This window comes from Engystomops pustulosus, chromosome 7 (assembly GCF_040894005.1).
Source record: "Engystomops pustulosus chromosome 7, aEngPut4.maternal, whole genome shotgun sequence".
NCBI lineage: Eukaryota > Metazoa > Chordata > Amphibia > Anura > Leptodactylidae > Engystomops > Engystomops pustulosus.
Window position 1 is genome coordinate 50899486 of NC_092417.1, and position 20828 is coordinate 50920313.

Genomic DNA, 20828 nt, shown 5'->3' on the forward strand with positions numbered 1-20828 from the left:
TTTATGCATGTGGCCAGAGCAGACTGCTGACACCACTAGATTCAGCCCAGGAAAGCAGCTTAAATCACACCAATATGCTAATGTGTGTCCCCGGAAAGAGAATCCATTCTTCTTTTATCTTCTAAAGACAAGGCAAGAAGAGGCTTCTATGATGTAGGCAGGAGCCCCTGAGGCTTATTTGCATAATTTAAAAAAGTAAAATTTTCTCCCAAATTAGGTCATTAGAAGATGAAGGAAATACAGATTCTGTTTCAGTGGACACACACCTGCGTGTAATTGTGCTTGGTGTACAATACTTCATCCATGTGGTAGATTTCCTTTAAAAGAAATCTACCATATAAAATTTCTATTAAAGTAGACACACTTACAGGTAGGTGTATCCCTTAAGTAACTAACCGCTCTTCTTGTAGTTTCTAGTGTTCTCATCTTTGCAAAAAAGTGTGTTTTAAAAGATATAAATGAGCCTTAGGGGCTCTACATTGTGTCATTAGAGCCCATTAGGGCTCTGCCATCTTTTAATCATTCATGCCTCCCTATGGCTCATTCCCTGTCTCCTTGTTCCTCTCTCCAGCCAGAGATCCAGTGACATCAGCTGGCTCTAAGAAATTCCTGTGCATGATCCTCAGCAAAAATTAGTGCTTGACTCCCCTTCATAAAGCTAGACAGCGAAACACGTGTTGGGGTCTGTGGCGTGCATCCTTCCTATTTGGTATGGTATTTACAATATTTTACATGATTTTCTTAAAGGCTTGGTTTTGTGGGCTTTCCCCCTCAATCATCTGACTCATTTACTTACTGATCACTACCATTTTCAGTTTGTTTCATTAGGACACATGCCATTTTAATCTGTCGTTTGTGGTCACACATTATTGTCTTCATTTCTATGTCATTCTTTGTATATTCTAATAAAGATATGTGATTTTTCTAATTTGTTATTTTTTTGTTCAAGAGTTTGGTGGTATCTATTAAGCTTATGGTGTGTAGGCCCTCACTAAGTAGCTTGCTACTTTATGTGTGGACACTCTGAGATGGTCAACATCGGTTAAATAGTGCGCGTAGGGACACGCTACATTGACAATTCCAGAAGGAATAATAAAAGTATGGAACAAACAACTCAAGAACAAATGAGTGGGTGTGGGATTTATTACCGCTTTGTCTGGTTTCTTCTAATAGTCTATGGGACTTTTTTGTCTCGGGGCACAAAGTCTCAGAAAGTAGTTGAAGTAATGTGAGAAGTCCCCCCAGTGTTCTTGTTCTTGCCAGTATGTAACATTTACATTTTTAATACACAAGTATAGAACCTTCTGTAGACATGTTCATGTGTTCTACCTTGCCTATCAAAGCTTAGTATTACTTTTCCTACAAAATCTCTCTTATTTTGGTTTTGCTTAGCTTCCCACTAACAAGTACAATCGACAGATCTGCCAAATAACCGTATAAGGCCCTTGACACTAAACAATGGCTTTGTTTACGCCCTGCTATGCCAGCAAACAATAACCTTCCTAATTCCATTACTACAGCTTAAATGTCTGGCAGCGAAAAGGCTTGAAAGGCAAAAAATATAAAAGCGATTCTCGATTCGCCGCTGCACTGGATTGTGTTGCCCAACATCCACCGACAAATGAGAGCCAGTCTCTGATCTTATCACTTTGAGCCTCTGGGCAATCTGCAGTAGGCAGGTACATGGACGATTACAATACTCCATGTTTTTATAAAGACTAGGTGCTGGGAGGATTCCCTGACTTCATGTGAGCTATACTGAAGCTCCATGTCTTTGTTCTCTTTGAATTACACCACACTGTTTCTCTTGTGTTAATTACTTTGACATTCCACCCGTGAAACAATTAAGTTCTTCAAAGCTAATGAGGGAAAAAGATAGGATTGGTGAATTTTTACAATAAAAAATCCCATGGTTGGAATAATAGAGAATTATTATATGCTAATCTCCTCTCTGTCGATATGAATGCTTTCAGACAATGCCCGGTAATGGCTGTGCGTATCTGCAGAATGCAAATGGCGATCAGTGGTTAGTAAACTAATTACAGGAAATATAAAGTAAATAGTGGCAAGTAATTGAGATAAAATATTTGTTGGTGCTGGTGTATTCATGCAATGCAAATGTGCTTTATTGCTGTGTTTGTCTGCCCCCCTTCCATTAGGCAGATTGTGTTATACATAGTAAATGGCAACTGGTACGGAAAGAATGACTAGATAAACGCTTTGCAATGACAATTCATCTCAGGAAAATATCTTATTGGGGACATTTATTAATTAAAATGGACATTTCTTTTGGGCTTTAAAAAGAGCATAAATACCTTGTACCATATTTATGCACACTGGACATGGGAGCATGGATTAATTGGACAAGGGAGTAAAGGGATGTGGTTCAAAGGGGCTGTAACAACTTTGGTTGTAATCCCCTATCCAGATGTAAGTGTATTATATTATGATCAGTGGGGGTCTAAGCACTTACCACAGTCGACTCTCACAGTTTATGAGAATGATGGTTCTATTCTCATAAACTGAATGAAGTGTCAGATTAAGCATTCATCCTGCAGCATTGGAACAACACTCTCATAGATGGACAGTAGATGGGAGTATTAGAGGTAGTCTAACTGTGAAGTACTCAGACTACTTTATATTTTCCCTTTTTGTTTCATTGCAACCAAGTGGTAAGATCAGATATTATTTTTTGTTCATTAATGTATACTCTGCACCCCATTTTAAATTATTTTTAATTTATTAAACAAGAAAACCCAAATTAGTATTCAGGCCTTTGCTCAGTAGTGAGTAGAAGAATCTTTTGAGCTAGTACAGCCATGAGTCTTCTTGGGAATGGGAATGCTCTTAGGAACCTTGAGCGCTGTAACCTTAGACAGATCTGTACTGTCACATTTCTGACTCTGATCTCTTTGGGCAGTTCCTTAGACCTCATGATTTGCATTTACTCTGACATGCACTGTGAGCTATAGGGTCTTATATAGACAGGTGTGTGCCTTTCTTAATCAAGTCCAAACAGTTTAATTAAACACAGCTGGACTCCAATGAAGAGGAACCATCTCAAAGGGTCTGAGGGTGCGGTCACACGGTGCAGTTAAAACTGCATCCCAATTAGTTTTGGGGTGGTTTTAGGTGGTATTACTTATTTTAACAAGTAAAATACGTCAAATTTACCGGTGAATGACATTTGTGGAACAGCTTTCTCCTTCAAAATCTAATTCACCCATTCAGTTCATGTCTTTCACCTGTAAAATTGACAAAACTGCACCTAAAACCACCTCAAAACTAATTGTGATGCAGTTTTAACTGCAACATGTGACTGCACCCTCAATGTTTTACTTAATAAATTAGCAAATATATCTATATCTGCTTTTTTCTGTCAAGATGGGGTGCAAAGTGTATGTTAATAAGAAAAAAAAATAACTTTTTGATCTAACCAATAGGCTGCTATGAAACTAAGAGTGAAAACTGTAAAGGGGTCTGAATACTTTCTGTACCCACAGTAGTACTGAATATTGGGCAAACAATCATGCTTGACCTGCCAGTTCAATAACTGAGTGAGAACAGACACTACTAGGTCTTGTGAACGGCAGGATCTATTCTTATGATGGTTGGGAGTGCCAACATTCCAATATTTAGGAAAGAGTAATTTAGTAATTTCTAAGTGACATAAAACAAGGCAGAAAGGTCCAAAGATGTAGCAAATTTATTTTCCAACCCTATCGGCTTTCATAATTAGTCACTTACACACTCTCTTTACTATATATAGAAACCACCTAAGAATCAGGATTTCTGTTAAAAACAAATATGGCCATACAGAAATATGGTTGAATATATGTCCAACATAGTGGGAACTGCTTTTACAAAATGGACCTATTTTTGTCATCTATCTTCTGTATGACACCTATAATGGATGTCCCAAACACTGGACAAATTAATATTTTGCCCAATATTTCATACAGAAATGTATAAAAAAAAAACAGGAGTAGAAGTTATTTAACTAGGGTGCAATGTAGTGGCTTATAAGGCCTGAGAAGAGTTCTGTGAGTAAAGTCTAAATGTTCTATTGAATTTAAGTATATGTTTGGCTACAACAGACACAACAACTAGAGATGAGTGGACTTGAAGAGGGGCAATACGTCCCCTCCACACAGACATATTGCCAGATTGCCAGCTGAACAGCCAATCCGGCAAATTGACGCCTTTTGCTACTAACCATGGCCATGGTTGTCCAGGTGGACACCTTCTTGGCCCATCATGGCCATGGAAAGTAGCAAGGGTCGTCAATTTACCTTACTGGTTGTTTTCATTCACCCATCAGGCAATATGTCCAGGTTGTGCAGCCTAACAAAAATTGAAATTAGGGGTCCGATCATCTCTAACAGCAACACAATGTAAAGAAATGGATGGCAGATGCATATTGCACCACCAATCCTTCTTCAATCAGCCACAGTAATACATAAAAACTGGAATACATAATAAAGTATTTCTAAAGTTAAAATATTACTGCAAATGAATACAATAAGTCTTGTCTAAAATGTGGGCTTTTATTTTCTCCCTCATATGTTTTTTAGTATTTATAAATAATTTTTAACTGCTATCGTTATGTATTTATTAATTCTAATTTAAGAGGGGATTTAAAACCTATAAAATATAATCAGAAAAAAGCAGTGCAATACAATCGAGCAATTAAATAGATTCATGGCATCTTTATAATGTGGCTGGAAAACTGCCCAATTATATATGTAAAATATATGACTGGAAGTAAAATTATTGCGGTTATTAAGTGCAATTTAATAAGTCAGAGGCAGTTGAGGACATATTATTTAAAATGTAAAATGATCAATTATCCACTTGCAGCATGAATGGGGCCCTTAGGCTACATACAGTCTACGGTATAATCCTTCAGGTTTGTGCTTGAACATACAATGAAGACTTCACTAAAACTGGGAACATGATTCTCCCCCCCCCCACACTTTTATTCAGGTTTAAACAGAACCACAAAGATAGTGACGATATTTTTCCTTCGGCAGCGAGTTCCTCCGAATGATCGGAGTCTGAACAAATAATAGTAATTGCTCGCAGCTCCTGAATGACACTTAGGACATTTTAATCAGTGCCTTCACCCAGATACAATAAACTTCAAAGAGTCTCCCTGGAAGTTTCCAATAATATACACGTCTCCCACTGAACATAACCTAGTACTCTTTCTAATAGGCTTTTACCATGCTAAGCTCAGGGGCTGCTGCTTGTTCTTTGTAGAAAGAAAGGTGGATAGAGAATGGAGACATTAACACATATTAAAGGTTATTTAAACCTGGATTTAATCTATGAGGTTGTGATTATTAGGGCCATTTTCTAGACATATTACTAGTAATCTTTGAACAATTGAACCGAATGACTAGAGAGGAGTAATTTTCATTTCTAAGTATATAGGCAGCTAGACGGTGCCTATACAATCAAGGTAAAAGTGCAACAAATACCTATAATAAATTCCTTTTAATCTCAATTGGTTGGTGCTATGTAAGTTTTCAAGGATTGCTGTCTCTTCTTGTATTTGATTGTAATAGTATGTCACAGACCCTACAACCTGTTGTATAAAATGGATACTTTGCAAATTATCCCCTTCAAGAGTGCTAATATTATACCAGTTGCATTGACTACATGCAATATATCTATATATATATTGTATGTAACTGTAATGAGTGAAAACTTTCCACTCCAAGGGCACACTTGTTCTCCTTTTTCCTCCGCATTGTTTGGCCTTCACAGTGTGTGGGTGTCTCTTCAATCATAATTAAAGGCCTAGCTTGCAATAAAGGTTTCTAGCTTGTAAGATCCAGCAGGGCTGGACTGTGTTCCTGCGCGCATGTTTGATCTCTGTTTCCCATGACCGTGACTTTCTGCTCATTTCACAGCTTTTCTTGTTATGTGAATTTGAGCTACAGATCTATTGGGGCACATTTACTATGGGCTTTGCACCGCACTTCTGTCCGACATTGCATGTTCTTGTAGGCGAAATGGCTTTCACAGGTATTTAAGAAGAGTTTGCTATGCTACTGTATCGCATTGGTGGTGCAGCTGCACTAGCCTCCATGCGATACAAATTAGGGGTTGTGTTGACGCTCGTTCCAACTGAGATGCACCAAGCAATCTATTTAACATGCTAATTTTGTTGCATGCCCTATGTTAAAGGTGCACCACCAAAATGTTGGTGAACTGTGTCAGGCCAGTGCAGGGAAGCAGCAGATTCATGATTTATGGCGCACGTTCTTAATAAATCGGTTGCACCCAGAATTATACATGGAAAGAACACTTTTAGTGAAGTTTCCTTCTCTCTTAGTAACTGTGCCCCACTGTGTTGACCAAGGCCTAGAAATTGACACTCGACCTTTCAAGAACGCTGCATGCTCTGTCCGCTGGCTATCCTTTGCTTGACCCCAGGGCAACTATCTCTTACACTAGAATAAGTTCAAGAAGAATATGCCTAGTAATTTCCCTACAGAAGAGTCCAGGTCTGTATGTAGATAATAGCGTAAAAATATTGAGATTGCTTAGATAACGCCCTAAGCCAAACCAGTTGTCTATTACATCTTACAATAGGCAGAACAAGTAAGTTGAAGCAATGTGATCTTAAAGCAATTTGATCAGACAGACTAGAACTTGTGAAAAGGCATTGGTCTTGGCAGATCCATTAGACACTGGAAGAACAATTTATGCTTTGTATAAAAGCTGTTGCTAGAATCTAATTTGAAGACAACAATATTGCACCAATGTTCTGAATTCCGTCCATATTTGACATTATTACTAGCTTAGGGAATTTCTGGAGCATTGGGATATCAAATAAAGAGCCTATAACTATCTATGGTTGGCACTTTAATGGTTGGCACTTTTATACCCCAAGGCTATGACCATAAAGCGATAAAATAATGTGAACCACTAAGACAGATATTGTAATGCAACCCTTGTCTTTCATTTCAGAAGTGCCTGTAGCAGAATTGTCTGTAGGCCAGATAAGAAGTGTGCGGCTCTTCAGATATAAAGCAATTGTAATCATAACCTTAACAACCCCCTCTTTTCTTCGCCCTGGTTTGTTATTCTAACTGGTTTTCCTTTTTTTTTCTACTAATAACACTTTCATACACATTCTATGAGATTGCTCAGTGCATCTTGACCTTATATAAAGTAAACTAAATAGTGCAGGTAAATTTGTGTGGGCATTGATATTAAGATTTGGTGTCCATGTAGAAATCTCTACGCAGCAGATATATATGTTATGATTATACATGATGAAAACATGCTCTTTTCATCATCATTTTATTTCACAGACATCTGTAGAGATCCTGTATAGAGATCTGCATTCCCACTGTAGTTGGCAAGAAAAGATGAGTGGAGCTGTAGTTTGCTTTGGCAACCCAACAACCAATCTGGCAAATTGATGCCCCATGCTAGTAGCCAAGGCCATGGTTGGCCAGTGGGTGTTCCCTGGCCAAATTGATGCCCCTTGCTACAAGCAATGGTCACGATTGCCCTGTGGGTGTCCCCTTGGCCAAATAGATGCAAATTGCTACTAGCCATCACCATGATTGGCCAGTGGGGCATCAATTTTCTGGATTGATTGCTTGGATGCCAATCCAGCAATATGTCCGGATTGCATGGCTGAACCCAAACTAAAACCATGGGTCTGCTCATCTCTATTGTCAAGTTCTCTGTTCCATCATCAGGAACCTATGTATAGGTTCATATTTCAAAAGTATTCTTTCACATGTGCGAATAGGTATGGCTGCATATTTTTTTTTAAATGGAAAATGAAAGAGCATGGTGGCCCAAAGAGCAGCATGGTGGCTCAGTGGTAAGCATTACAGCCTTGCAGCGCTGGAGTCCTGGGTTCAAGTCCTGTCCAGGTCAACATCTGCAAAGAGTTTGTATGTTCTCTCCATGTTTGCGTGGGTTTCCTCCAGGTCCACCGGTTTCTTCCCACACTCCAAAACATACTGGTAGGTTGATTGTTAGTCCCATTAAGGACAGGGACTGATTTGGCAAGTTCTATGCAGTGCTGCGTAATCTGTGTGCGCTATATAAATAAAGGAATTCATAATTATAATGTCTAAAAACTATGAAAAAAGGAATGATGTTCCTGTTAACAAATGCTTAAAATCTATGAAAATTGGCTTTCTGGTCTTCAAAACCATTTTTGATACTGATGATCTAATCTTAGGATAAGTCATGAGTATCTTCATAAGTGGGGTCCAAAACCTGCTCCCAATACAATTCAGCTTTTAAGAGTTAGGAGCAAGAGGGTAAAGGAGCAAAGTACTCTGGCATTGTAGATACTCTTCTTCTGCATCTGGCTCCATCCTATTTTCTGGCACTGATCATTATGGGGTCTGGATATTGGACTATACTAATCTGATGCTAACGACTTATCCCATATACTGGTATTTAGTGTTACAAACAGCCATAGCGACTAGCAAATTGATTTAATCCCTACACGATTGCTATCCCTACACGATTGCTATAGATCCTTGATGTGTCAATGTAGATGGCAATTACGGTATATAAAGTCAACCAGCCGGCATCTGAGAGGTAAGTGTTTTTCTAAGAATTGTGTGGTGATAAGTCTGCATGTGGCAGGTGCACTTTCACTGCACATTACTGAGCGGTATTATACTGGCTTTATCATTACCTGGAGCTCTCCCGCAGGTTAGAACAATGATGTTGTTGAATTTTATTCCTATTTCCATGAATGAAATTATTATCAAACAGAATCTTCATTGGATGTGACACGGCATCTTATCTATCTTGCATATTATCTGTCATATCTGGTAATTCTTAAACACAATTAGAGACGACAGCTGCTAAATTTAATACATTAGTTATTGAGTTGGCCTGCCACCTGGTAAATCATATCACTATTAAATCATGGGCCGACTGTTGCGAATGTAGAAAGTAAATGAAAAATCACATTATACGTGTACGACTGTTTGATGAAGTAGGGATTATTATGTGTGCACACAGAATATGTTACAAAGCTTCTACCTATCAAGTAATAATTTTAAGGAAAATCTTTGGAAAAACTGAGTAATGGAATGACATCAGGCGATGGCAGTGATTTTTTACTTTTGTACCACCCTGTCATAAATAGAAGTTATTATACTGTGAATCCTCCTAGTAAAAAATATGGAATATGAAACATGTCTCAACCCATGTCTCTGGAACATTGTCCACTATAGTTTAAGTTTTGCAACACTTAAGGATGCAGCAGTCGTGTACTATTTTACTGGGGTCAAGCTGGGGTGGATTTAGATTGCCATGGGCCCAGGGCTGTATGAATATTATGGCCCCTACAATGGAGATCGCTTCCTACAGATGGTACTAGAATCAACCTTCTTGGGGAATGGAGGATGAGTACCTTCTGAATGCGTTTAATCTGTGGTTTCAGGACCTTCAGAGGTACATGTGTTTGAGAGCAGGAATAGATTAGGAGGATTTTATGGGCGAAGGTCCTTCTCAGTATACAATTTAGATTGGTGGTTTAGGTGGCCATAGGCCCCCTAGAAGGCTTAGGCCATGGGCTATTGCCAAAACCGACTATGTGACTGCTACAGTTACTGAGGGTTCTGTTAGGAGCCTCTGGTAACACTTTTTGCTTTTCACAAATGAAATCGTGATAGAACTCTAAGGACCTCAATATACAATGTAAGTCAATGGGATGTTGACCATGTGAATCCTTTGCTTATTTGACACGATTAGCGATTGTCATCAAAAAGCATTCTTCACAAATACTTTAAACTCCTGCATTAAAGGGGATTTCTAAAAATATTGATAACAAATCATTACCAGTATGTCATCAAGCAGCTGAACACCCCTGATCAGTGGTGGCAAACCTATGGTAAGGGTGCTAAAGGTGGCACTCAGAGCCCTCTTTCTGGGCACCCAAGCCATCAACATAACAATCGACATAGAACTCAAAGAATCATCCTGCAGTCCCAGACGACTCAAGAAATGCTGCTATTTTAACGCAACACTTTCAACACTGCAGGAAGAGGTAGAACATGTAGAAAGGGGAGGATTATCTTTAGAGCAGATATGCCTTTCTTCATTTACCTGTTTTGTTTACCTCAAAAGGCCGATATAACTGAAAATTGTGGTAGAACAGGTAGTAATAAATAACTACAGTATTTTTTGGACTATAAGGCGCACCGGATTATAAGGCGCACCATCAATAAATGCCTGCTAAAACGTCTAGGTTCATATATAAGGCGGGTTGTTCGGCGGCCACGCCCCCCGATTTCTGTCGCGTGAAAGCCGTTGCTGATACGGCCAAATCCGATCACTTGTGCCAAAATCCCAGGGCAATTCGGTGCGAATCGGAAATCGCCGGGAAACCTGACGAAAGTGCGCGAAAAGTAGCGTTTTGGATATTTGGGGGCTATTTTCCGTTACGGAATTAAATGCTGGGAATAACTGTTATTATATTTTCATAGAACGGGCATTTTGGGACACAGCAATACCTAACATGTTTATTATTTTTACTGTTTATTATTTTTATATCAGTTTTTTGGGAAAGCTGGTGATTTTTTAATTTATTTTTTACTATTTTGTACTTTTCAGAAGCTCTAGGTTCTCTTATTATGCCTACCATATACAGTTTGGCAGTATATGGGGATTTTACTGATCATTTATTACAATATGCCACTGGTACATTGTAACAAATGGCCAGAAAACATACAGCCTTGGAGGCTGTCATGGAGACAAATAGTTGTTCCCCAATTATGTCATGGGGAGCGCCAATATGGCGTCGCCCACGCATGATCGAAGGGTTAACACTACTGATCGCGGGTTCTACCAGTGAATGGAGAAGGCTCCGCGCCTTAGCCCTCTCTATACACCCGAAGCCGACATGTGGCGTACTAACACAAGTAAGGGGTTAATAACCTTTACGTGAAAATTCAACGTTTCAGAGGACTAGAGGAGTTATATACCAATTTCTAGGACAATATAAGTAACATCATGAATACCAATTATCCAGGCACATTAGGAAACGCAAGGTCTGCTACAAAACAGATATTTTATACCTATAAACAGACCTCATAAAGACTGTCCAAATAAATAAACAACAATTATTGACAAAATATATATTTTATTAATTAAAGGGGTTGTCCGAGTTTTCAAAAAAAACTATATGTGGCCGGGAGCGGGCTGACTAAAACAATAAAGCTGTACTTACCTCCCAGTTCCGTCCGGACCCGACAACCTTCCGGCCCCCATACACAATGCTGTGTATAGGGACGGATAGGCGTACCCGGCCACGGCCGGCCGGAAGCTGAGTCCAGCGCTGCTCCGGCGGCCATGTTTGTCTAGAGGTTTGTTCTTAAGTTGAATTTGTATGCAAGTCGAAACTGTATATTTTATAATTGTAGATCCAGAAAAAAAAATTTGGCCCCAGTGACAATTGGAGATTAAACATTTTTTGCTGTAATGGGACCAAGGATTATCAATGAAGCTTCATTACAGGCACCTTACAGCTGATTATTGCAATCTAGGATTATAGTAAAGCATTCAGAAAGCTTCACCAGAGGTCAGAGGGGTCTGTCTGTAACTATGGGTTGTCTGTAAGTCGGGTGTCCTTAAGTAGGGGACCGCCTGTACATCTTTATTATTTTAGGCAGCCTGCTCCCGGCCACATATATTTTATTTTTTTTAAAAACTCGGACAACCCCTTTAATAATACACAGAAAATTACAAAAGTATGATCACCATGATTAAAAACCAACCCATAAAAACAAACCCTGGTGGACAAAAAGGTGCATAGCCATTCCGGAAGTAGTATCACAGTACAAGTAAATAAATAGCCTAGAGGGCACTAGATATAATATTACAATTAAACCAGTTCAGATGGACAAGTTAACGACACGTAATATCGGTCACATTAAATAGTACTAATGAACCTCCATAAAATATGGTTTCATGTCAATACTAGTGCCCCTAATATATCACTAGCTATATAAATTATAAGTCCTGGTAGGCGGGCGCCTAACAATAGCAGACATACAAGTATTTATATAAAGTGCACAGTGCAAAGAAATTCATGTATACCGACCAGGCTGCATCATGGTCAGGAGAGATGGCGATGAACCACAGAGGTTTTGCGTCGCTTCCTCAGGGGGTACTGATGGTAGTGAGACATGGTGCTTATTTATACTCAGTGGGGAGGGCCATATGACCAATCACAAAACACAATAATGACATCAGCTGTGGGTGGACACATACATACAACCAATCAGGAAGCAGACATATGGTGATCAAATAAGAAGTAAAGTTTCTACTTAGCGTATGCAGATGAATATTTTCGGCGGCTACTCACGCCATTTGCGGCATCTGGCACTCAGCTCGCCAGGTGAACCGCACCTGAGCGGGCGCCAAAGCAAGGTTTGACCCGCAGAGCATAGAGTTGCGTGAAATATAAGTATCAGCTTGGGCCAAGAAAAAACTTAAACCGAATCTTTTGAAAAAAAATTGCCGAAGCTTCTAGGAAACAAATCTTGGATTTGTCATTCATTTCTAGTTATGTCTCAAAATGTCAATATTTATAGCCACAAATAGGCCTTTAATTCAATGCGAGACAAGTTTCTGCAATTGGTTTTCATTTATTGTAACACAAAATCAAAAACGGACAGAATAAAAAATTGGGCCACGTGGAAAGCTTATTTTTTTAAAATTATAAATAGGAACAATTGGTTTGATTGGCGAAACTTACAGACACCCGTGCCAAGGGTTCCCGAAATTCATATTCATTTTGCACCATTTTATTAAATAGCGTAATCTGTAGTGACTCAGGCCTCGCTGCAACACTCACATAGTAAAATAATTCAAATTATACCCTGCACCTGGGGTGATGTATTCAGCCTGACAAAATTAACTCTACAGGGGATAAACTGAGCATTTTTCATTTCTCTTCTACAAAGCCATTTCCTATATCACCTCCCCATCCCCCCCATCAAGAGATTTATAAAATTGATTTATTTTTCTTATGCATGTGAATCATCAATGCAGAGAAGAATGATTCATTAAATCAATGGCGCGGCAATGGATTATTATATAAAGGCTGAAGGTCTGCGAGGGCTCGCGCTCAGCATTTTACACTTTATGTTTTCATTTCTAGTGGGTAAAGGCATGAGATGTACTCAGCATTTTTTTACGATTTATACATAACAAGCCTGAGCGTGGATCCTTGCTGCCAACGCTCTGTCATTACGTAGGGGATTGAAATACGGAGGGCTAGCGAGATTAACCGCGAAGAACAGACCATCCAGAACCAAAGGGCAGGTACTATGAATAAAGCACCATAAACAAACACAAGGAAAAATCAATTGGGGAGTGTTAAATCACTGTGACTATCATATTTTCACCTCTTTACTCGCGGCTCCACAGAGACTTGGAGGGGGGATTGTTATGGCGACTTAATGCGGAGTTGAAAGGAATCCCAGAGCAATTAGCAGATTCTCTAAAGAGAAAAAATCATGGAAAAATACGGTGTTGTATCCAACAATGTCACTGGTGTAAATTGCTGGCATGACAGTTTTTTTTTTCCTCTCCAGGATGTGAATGACATAAAATGTAAGATAATGGTATTAATATATTGTTCTGAATATGTCATTGTCATAATATTTCCCTGCGGACTGGACTAACATTCTTCTTGTTCACTCTATGACTGGAATTAATTTTTCTAATGGATATTTAAACCTTTTCACAAGTTTGCAAACATAAAAGGGCTACCTATAAAAGCTTTATTATATGCAGAGACAGGGCAGCTACATGGGCAACAGGCTGGTATTATGGAGTGCATTGCGCTACAATAACACACCGCCACCTACTGGATGCCTGCAGAAAAGCAATGCAGTTCTAAGATTTCTATATTACCACCATAATAACTCACTTATTTTACCAGTATTATTAATTATGGCAAAATTTTTAGACGAGTTGTCTTATAAATGATCAGTTACAGTACTTACCTAAAACAGAGGTTGTAGATTCCTTAAAAGACTCACTAAATGCCACTCAAGAAATACAGTGTATAAATAATTTCACTGTCAGGTAATACACTATCGTGTTACATGGGGAATGAGTACTAAAGTTATTCAAGCTATATTAAAAACTATGCCTTTCTAATGAAAGTACAGGCAGTCCCCTACTTAAGAACACCCGACTTACAGATGACCCCTAGTTACAAACGCACCTCTAGATATTGTTAAATTACTGTACTTTATCCTTAGGCTAAAATAAACAGCTATAACAGTTATCACAGGTGTCTGTAATTAAGTTTTTTTGTTTATTCTGGTTCTTATGACAACCCAACATTTTTAAAATCCAATTGTCACAGAGACAAAAAAAATTCTGTCTGGGGTTACAATTATAAAATATACAGTTCCGACTTACATACAAATTCAACTTAAGAACAAAACTACAGAACCTATCTTGTATGCAACCCGGGGACTGCCTGTACTGTACAGTAAAAACAATGCCATGTATTGTCCATTTTAGGGTTCATACACACAGGTCAATTCCGGAAAATAAAAATCAGTCTTTTTAGTCTGCTTCACATTGTATCTGCATCTGTTTTATTCCTATCCATATGGCATCCATTGATCCCTGGTTCTTTGGGTCAGTGAAAAAAAAAAGCGATAGAGTGGCAAACAGTAGGTTCCTCAGCATTATCTGACTGCACAGATGTGTCGTCCATGTCACGTCCATTTTTCTTTGCAGAGCCATTGCATTCTATAGAAGTCTGTGGTGAACATATGTGAAAAAAATTGCTCCTGCTCAATTCTTTTTCCAGCGGACCAAAGGGTCAGTGAAGAAAATGGACATGCGAAAAGCCACATGGACAATAAAGGGTCAGTATTCTGCTATCCATTGCAGTCATGTATAGAATAGAGCCCTAATACAGCAATATAACACTGGAAGAGATAGAGAGGGGTATTTATTAATTTTGGCGCAGGGTGTCGCTGGAGCCGTGCTATATTATTCAGTTGGATGTTAGTTTGAGGCGCAAGGGATTAATGAATTGATGCATGGACTGAAAGGTTTAGAATTCACTAGACTCACTTTTTGCGCCACAAAAAGTGCCAGAAAACTGGAAGATTCACAAGTCGAGTGTCGAAAAGCAGCCGACAATTCATAAGTAAAAGTGCAGAGAGGAAAAAAAACACAGCTTGTTTTCCATTTGAAACGCCATAATGAATGCCCCCCAGAGAGTCCTTAAAGTTACCTACAGTGATTGTTCAAAGAGGTTTAGTGTTATCAACATTTCCAAACCAAGAGCATCAACTCAAGTTATATCAACATAATACATAATGTGATATTGTAATGTTGCTTTATTAGTCAATATTTCTTTCATTCATTTCTTAGCTATAACGCGATAAGTTCATGTAACAGGGCTACAGTGTAACCATGAGCTACATTCTCCCATAAATGCATTCTACATTGGGGCAGATTTACTTACCCGGTCCATTCACGATCCAGCGGCGCGTTCTCTGCGCTGGATTCGGGTCTGGCCGGGATTTATTAAGGTAGTTACTCCGACGTCCAGCAGGTGGCACTGCTGCACTGAAGTTCCCCGGAACGCACTGGAATACACCGAGCCGGGTTGAGTGAAGGTAAGTGCAAGCTCCGCGACACATTTTTTAAAAAAAATGCAGCGGTTTTTCCGAATCCGTCGTGTTTTCGCTCGGCCACGCCCCCCGATTTCCGTCGCGTGCATGCCAGCGCCGATGCGCCACAATCCGGTCACGTGCGCCAAAATCCCGGGGAAATCGGCGCAAATCGGAAATATTCAGGTAACACGTCAAAAACGCAAATCGGGCCCTTAGTAAATGACCCCCAATGTCCATAAATAATAGGGCCCCTATATTCTTCAGCAGTGCTCACACCATGGCGAGCTCTCCTGCAACGCTGGTTAAAGAAGACAGGCAACACGGGAACAACAAATATAGACAATAAATAAATATCATCAATCATTTTTGTTTAAAAAAATCCTTTAATGATGTTATCTTCTAGGAGGCGTGAATTCATGTGAATAATTAGCATAATCATAATCTCGCTCCCATGCTCTGGTAATGCTAATTATTAGTCTTTTTTCTAGGCAATCCCATCGCTTCCAGAATTAAAGAAGACCAGTGCCGGGATCGGGATGAAGAGGACCTTGTTTTTAATCTCTTTGTTTGATTCATTATAAATAAAGTTTATCTATTTAGCCTATAGCATCTGTCTTTTCTTTGCTTAACTAAATTCCAAGTTTCGGAAACTGAAACAATGCATTTTTGTGACCCATTGTTTGTGAAATAACATTTCCTTTAAGGTTCCATACAAAAGTCTTTTTCCAGGCCATTCACAATGTTTCTGAAATGCAATTTTGCATGTTCATTATAATCAACTACATGCAGCATTCAATCATCGGTGATCTGTCTCCTGAAGCTGGAGCCTATTGCAGGCCTCAATAGAGACCTCAGTACTGATGGAATATCTCTGCTCAGGTCAGTGACCTGCTAATTTTGGACAACCTTGATAATCTTGTTTACTTGATGCACTCGGCATTGTACTGTGTTTTGATGTGTATTTAATCCTTTATAGTAGCAAGAATTGTATTGTATTCACATACGGGCACATTTACTTACCCGGTCACCGGAGTTCTCATAAAGTGCATTGTCCGACTATAATGCACCGTGCCGCAACTCACTAAGATCGTGCACCTAATATCATGAATGTGTCGCTTCCCAACACAGGCCCGACAGAGTTCAGCATCTTTTTAGTGGTGGATGTAAGTGCGACACCATTTGGAAGTTAAATCCTGCTCTCAGTTGGAATTAGTTGGACCGTCCAACGGGCTTCATTTGTGTCTCATGAAACCTTTACCAAATAAGGTTCACGTGCGCCACAATTCCAGTGGACACACTTCTTAAATACCTGTGCAAGCTGTTTTAGCCTGAAAATGGCGAAAAGTCTGACAAAAGTGCACAGCGCAACTCTTAGTAAATGAGCCACATAGTCTTCATTAAAAGTTACATCTCCACTATAGCACAGGGGCAGCACGGTGGCTCAGTGGTTAGCACTACAGCCTTGCAGCGCTGGGGTCCGAGTCCCATCCAGGCCAACATCTGCAAAGAGTTTGTATGTTCACTCCATGTTTGCGTGAGCTTCCTTTGGGTCCTCCAGTTTCTGCCTACACCACAAAAAAATCATACTGGTAGGTTGATTAGATTGTGAGCCCCATGGGGACAGGGACCGGGCCAAGTGTGTGCTATTATTATTATAATGTGTGGAATTATTATTATTATTATTATTATTATTAATAAGAGCCGCTTTTATTCATGTCTACCTAATGATAATTGCTAGTTTCTATAAATAATATGATCGAGGCCCAAATGGGAGGAGACACAAAGAAAAACCCAGCCCTTGATGGGTGTTTCCTTCAGTAAAAAATGCCAAAACCCAGCACTGCAGTTCTAGCAAGTAACAGCTAAATCATGAATATACAGATTAAAAACCCATGTACAACCAAATAATTACCCTGTGCCCATCAGCTGTTAACTACACTTCTTTCTTAAATACACATATGGACTACTTTGTTATACATGACCATGCAGGACCACATGCAACTCACTTATATGATCACTCTATTTCAGTGGTGGCGAACCTATGGCACTGGTGCCGGAGATGGCACTCGGAGGCATCTCTGTGGGCACACGGGTTGTCTCCCAGGCACAGAGTTTGCCAGACATGGCATCTTCCTGCAGTCTCAGGCAGTCCAAGTAGTGCCCTGCTACTTTAAAGTGACCCATCTTGTGCTGCTTCGTCCTGTTCGAAGAGTGAAAAGGTGTTGGATTGGAGCTCAAAGATTCTGGTAGCAATAAGTTTGTTACTGCCTAAATTGCCGTGTTGGCACTTTAGGAAAAGCTAGTGGTTTTTGGGTCTCAGTTTGGGCACTCGATCTTTAAAAGGTTCTCCATCACTGCTCTATTTGGTGTTATTTTTATTGTATTTTATCAGTGTTAAGGTATTTGGAGTTATTTGTTTTCGGTTTGGGTTATTTATTATGGCAATGTTGTCATTCTAATTATTTTATTTACAAGGCCCAAGTTTTGTAGCTTAATAAGGAAGACCTCAGTAGCCTAACCCTAAAGAATAAGGCGTTTCACATAGAATAGAAATAAAATTTTATATTTCTGGTACTACTATAGAAATAAATAAATAATACTGCATACAATGTCCTACATACAGTGTTAGTTCTATAATCTCTAAAGGACTAGACAAGGACTTTGAATAAAATGGCCTGGTAGTTGGACACAGCTTCTCAGAGAATTTGGAAAGCCTACATGCAATGCCAGCAGCTGGTATTAATAGGATTTGGCTGTTAGAACGTGCGTATAGGATATTTGTAACCTCTCAATATCAGAAGGGCACAATGGCTATGTCTTTTGCTGAGGGATAAATCTGCTTATGTGCTGGTAAATAGACATCTTCATCCCCGATTCCTCTTGCGCCGTCTTAGAAGTGACTAAACAATAGGAAAAGAACAACAGTCGTCATGTTATGTTTGTGATTTCATTCCTCTTATCGCTGCTGGGCTGTCAAGTATCATTTTTGCCGTATGGAGATGAAATCGAGAGTAAGGAACGAGGCAGTCACTTTACAGACAGACTTTCCCACAGGAAAGGAGCGCCTCACACTGACCTTGTACTGATGATATTATTGTCTGACACTGCAAATTGGAACATAACCAGTTCAGCTAATGGATTAGAGCTTCTGCACAATACAGATACGGCTCTGTGCACTGAAAGATCCCAACACATAAAGCTTAGCCTTTTACTGTGATTGAGGTAAATAAACACAGGTACCCGATAAACACGATGGCACATCAGTGATTATGTACAGCACGGAGTAATAATCTTTATTTATATTGTGCCATCAAATTCCAAAGCTCTCTACAAATCATATAAGTAATATGCATTATAAGAATAAATGAGAAAGGCAAGTGTGAGCAGAGCTGAAGATATCATGCGTTATTGTATAAAGGAGGAGAAGCCCTGTCTGAATAGAAACTGAATATTTCTTATGGGCAATTACAGAGTAAAAGTAAAAAAGGATTATATCTTTCCATTGGTAGATACATATGGCTACATGAGTAAAGCTTGGAGTTATTTAAATGGAACCTGTCATGGTGTTTTAGGACACTAAACCACCCACAGGTCTGGTGGTTTAGTGTACCAAATCACCCCGTATGTTTTTTAAGCTATAGTACAAAAAAAAACCCTTTTAAGCTCACTTCCTTCCTCATTCCCTTCCGTGCCTGCGTGCTGTGCTTAATGAAGCACTCCGGCTTCACTATGCAAACATCGTAGGTACGGTGCATGCGCAATGAAGCCGGGACCTCATCCGATGAGGCGCATCGGACACACATCTAAAGATCCTGTGACGGTGCCTCAGGTGTGAGAGGAGGCAGAAGTGCAGGATCTTGAGGTGTGAGTCCAATGTGCCTCACAATTTTAGAAATTTTATAAACGTACTGCCCTCATACAGGTTGATTTAGAACTCTAAACCACAGGCCCATGAGGACTTATAGATGGTTTAGGGCCCTAAATTGACCTGACAGGTCTTCTTTAATAACTCAGTGAATATGGTACCAAGAAAATGTAATCATGATAGCAATCTGTAGGCAGTGTGCAATTTGCCTGTGTGCAGGGGGCGCCAGATTCATGAATTGTGGCACATGCCCTTCATGAATCTGACGCCCTCTGCATTGCTCGACACAGTACAACAACTTTTTTTGGTGCACCTTTAACATAGGGTGTGCAACACAATTCTGTTGGACGCTGCAAGATGTGCCGCCCTTTCAGTGCAGGATTTTATGTCGTTTAGGGTCTTGTTCAGCCATGACAAAAAGGAGTCGCGCCTGACACGTATGTGTCTTGGACACTTCTTAAATATATGTGCAAGCAGTTTGCACAGAAAAGAACATGCAAAGTCAAACAGAAAACTGGCGCAGGGGTTTTAATAAATCTGGGCCAGTGTCCCAACTATATCTTATATTGTTGGTGGGGCTATATAGATTGCACATAGCCCCACATTTGCTAAGGAAAGCGCGCCAGTTTTCTGGCAAACCTTACACATTCTTTTTGTTGGAAACTGCTTGTTCAATTATTTAAGTGCCTGTGCCTCGTTTGTGTCGCACGCTACCGCTTTGTGCCGCATCTGCTCTATTCTTCATGCAACACAAATTTCTGCACTGAAATGGGTTCTGGTGTTCAGAAGGAACATGCGCTAGATTTATCATGCAAAGTCCGACAGAAGTGTGCGAAGTGTCCTATACCGCCCATGTAAAGTTGCACCAAAAAAAAGTGTTGCACCCTGTCGGGGCAGTGCAGGGGGCGCCAGATTCATGAAGAACATGCGCCAGAAATCATTACTCTGGCTCCCCTGCATACTACACAGGCAAACTGCATATTGTGGGCTATGGCATCTTATCGACAGGCAGCATGTTATAGAGAAGAAGGAGATAAGTGGATTTTATTTAGTGCCCTATCTGCAGGCAGCATTTTATAGAGCAGGTGGGGCTGAATAGGTGGTACATAGTGTCCTGTTTACAGGCATCAAATTATAGAGAAGAAGGAGATGAATAGGTTTTATTTAGTGTCCTATCTGCAGGCAGCGTGTTATAGAGAAGATGAGTAGATTTTACTTAGTGTCCTATCTGCAGGCAGCATGTTATAGAGAAGAAAGAGTTAAGTAGGTTTTATTTAGTGTGTGATCTGGCGCTTCCCTGAACCTTC

General features: G+C 39.8%; 1 long non-coding RNA gene across 2 annotated transcripts in view; it reads left to right on the plus strand.

Annotated features, from left to right (window-relative positions):
* Nucleotides 1-16203, plus strand: part of LOC140068766 (uncharacterized) — a 32560-nt gene extending 16357 nt beyond the window's left edge. The window contains exons 2-4 of one of the 2 annotated variants that reach the window (XR_011848551.1): nt 572-709; nt 14767-14897; nt 16145-16203. This is a non-coding gene — a long non-coding RNA (uncharacterized lncRNA). The remainder of the gene's footprint in view (nt 1-571; nt 710-14766; nt 14898-16144) is intronic. The other variant, XR_011848550.1, reaches the window with a different exon arrangement.
* The last annotated feature ends 4625 nt before the right edge of the window (nt 16204-20828 follow it).